The sequence below is a fragment of the Bubalus bubalis genome, chromosome X (genome assembly GCF_019923935.1).
Source record: "Bubalus bubalis isolate 160015118507 breed Murrah chromosome X, NDDB_SH_1, whole genome shotgun sequence".
Classification (NCBI taxonomy): Eukaryota; Metazoa; Chordata; class Mammalia; order Artiodactyla; family Bovidae; genus Bubalus; species Bubalus bubalis.
Window position 1 is genome coordinate 87284286 of NC_059181.1, and position 3251 is coordinate 87287536.

The window sequence follows — 3251 nt, forward strand, 5'->3', positions numbered from 1 at the left end:
TTATAGTGCCACAAATCTTTCTATTTTTACTCAGATACAGCCATGTTCCTTAAATTCCGTGGATTATTGCAAGCTTTTTTGTTAAATTTCTAGAGTTCTTAGTTAATCCTTAAGAATTTTTGCTAGTTTTCTCACTGCTTTTATGGAGAAGAGGATTTTCAGCAGTCCTTACACTACCACTTTTGCTGCTGCTGCTGCTAAGTCGCTTCAGTCATATCTGACTCTGTGCGACCCCATAGACGGCAGCCCACCAGGCTCCCTGTCCCTGGGATTCTCCAGGCAAGAACACTGGAGTGGGTTGCCATTTCCTTCTCCAATGCATGAAAGTGAAAAGTGAAAGTGAAGTCGCTCACTTGTGTCTGACTCCTAGCAACCCCATGGACTGTAGCCTACCAGGCCCCTCCGTCTATGGGATTTTCCAGGCAAGAGTACTAGAGTGGGTTGCCAGACCACTTTTGCTAACATCCTGCAATTTAACTCACACACACACACACGTGTGTGTGTGTGTGTGTGTGTGTGTGAATGTGTGTGTGTGTGTATATATATATATATATATATATATATATATATATATATAATTTGTTTGCTTTTGTATCATGTGCTGCTCCTATTTTCCAAACTATACTGTAGGTTTTTTGACTGTATACTTCTATACAGCACCTCTAAAGTGTCTAGCAAGAATTGAGATTGAGCTCATTGTGTTTTTTTTTATGTCTTTATATTGAACAGATTGTATTTGCAAAATAAAATCAGCTGTCATCTACAAACATATTGGCTGAGTGTATTCAGCAAAACTTGAAACACTCCACAGGTAAAAAGGGAAAAAAATAAAGAGAGCCCCAAGCTACAAAAGGCAGACAGAGCAGTGATGCTATAATTATAATTCTATAGCTGTTTTTCTCCTCTGAAGGTGTTACTCGCTCAGTCATGTCTGACTCTTTGCGATCCCATGGACTGTAGCTTGCCAGCTTGTTCTGTCCTTGGAATTCTCCAGGCAAGAATACTAGAGTGGGTAGCCATTCCCTTCTCCAGTAGATTTTATCCCCTACTGACTTTTTTAAAAATTGTTTTTATTCATTTATTTGGTTGCACTGGGTCTTAGTTGCAGCATGTGGGATCTTTAGCTGTGGCACACGAATTCTTAGTTGCAGCATTTGGGATCTAGTTCCCTGATCAGGGATCGAACCCTGGCCTCCTGCACTGAAAGCACAGAGTCTTAGCCACTGGACCACCAGGGAAGTCCCTCTACTGATTTTTAGAACAAACTTTTTATTTTGAAAGAGTTTTAGACTCACAAAAAGTGTCATAAAATGTGTAGATGGTTTTCATAGTTTACCTAGGTTCTCCTAATGTAAAGATCTTGTATTACCATAGTACAATTATCAAAACTGAAATATTAACCTTGGTAAAATAATATTAGGGCTTCTCAGGTGGCACTAGTGGTTAAGAACTTGCCTGCCACTACAGAAGACATAAGAAAAGCAGATTGGATCCTTAGGTCAGGAAGATCCCCTGGAGGAGGACACGGCAACCCACTCCAGTATTCTTGCCAGGAGAATCCCCTGGACAGTGGAACCTGGCAGGCTACAGTCCATAGGATTGCAACTCAAATTCTGTTACTGAAATATGTTGGACATGACTGAAGCGACTTAGTATGTATGCATGCACACTAATATTAACTGAACTATAGACTTTATTCAGATTCCTCAACTGCCTTTTAGTACAACAAGGATTGTAAAGAAAAAAACGGAGGATGTAGAGGAAGAAGGACTGCATGAAGTTGTCTAGGGCCAAAGGCATTGAGTAAAAGGGAGCAAATTGAGCCCCAAATTCATGATAGGCCCTGTATAGTGCCTCTTCCTAATTGGCTTCTGGGGACTGTGCCTTTTTGTTACTGGTCTTTTGGGGAGGATGCTTTTGGGGGGCTTTTTTGTCAATGCATGAGGCAGGGTAGCTTTTTCTTATTTGCATAAAGAGTCCATGTTAACCTTGACCTTGCCTTTCTCTGTGTCCTCTCAGTTATTCATAAGATTGTAAACAAAAAAATTACCTTTGCTCTTACTACCTATCTGTTCAACTTCCTCCACCCCATACCACTACTGAATGTGGAAATATTCAGACAGTACTTTTAGATTAAAGCCCTGCTTAGGTTGAAAGGTGATACGGTCCTTTTCAACATGCAGGATGAAACAAACAAAACAAAACATAGTCAGGATGAGGAGAAAAGGTTGCTTTTCAGCACCTCTCTAGTTGAGTGTTTATAATGAAGCTTCTTAAATTTGTACTAGTGTAAATTCAGTGTAATACCTATTCATACATATGTGAATGCATTTTAAACTCAAATAGAAACACTGAAAAATTATCTTGTCAGAAGAGTTGACTAAAAGTGCATTACAACTCAAATTCTGTTACTGTAATATGTTACAAATCATCAACTGTTCTTCTAACAGCATAATTTATGGGTGATTTCATGGTAAAATTAAATGGGAGAAGCCAGAGTGTGACAGTGAATGTTTTAAATGTATCTTATAATGCTCAAATCTAGTATTAGAAGGCTGAAATTTAATTGTTCTAAAATAAACTTCTAATGGCTATAGTTTAAAAGTAGAAGATGAAACCTTAAAATCACCAAAATAAAATGGATAATCTGTCTACAAAAACGACACATAACAATAAAAACTTTCTTCTAAAATACTAAAAATTAAAAGATAAATAATATTCTGGGGGAAATAGGTGATACAGTGGTAAAGAATCCACCTGCCAATGCAGGAGATGCAAGAGATGCAAGTTCAATCCTTGGGTTGGGAAGATCCCCTGGAGTAGGAAATGGCAACCCACTCCAGTATTCTTGCCTGGAAAATCCCATGGACAGAGGACCTGGCAAGCTACAGTCCATGGAGTCTCAAAGAGTCAGACATAACTGAGTGACTGAGCATGCACGCATTTTGTAAAATAACCAAATTTGGCTGTGCTGGGTCTTAGTTGCAGCATTCGGGATCTTAGTCCCCCAATCAGGGGGACTGTGCCCACCACATTAGGAGTGTGGAGTCTTAGCCATTGAACCACCAGGGAGTGTGAGAAAGTCGTTCAGTCATGTCCAACTCTTTGCAACCCCATGCACTATACAGTCCATGGAGTTCTCCAGGCCAGAATACTGGAGTGGGTAGCTTTTCCCTTCTGCAGGGGATCTTCCCAACCCAGGGATGGAACCCAGGTCTCCCACATTGCAGGCAGATTCTTTACCAGCTGAG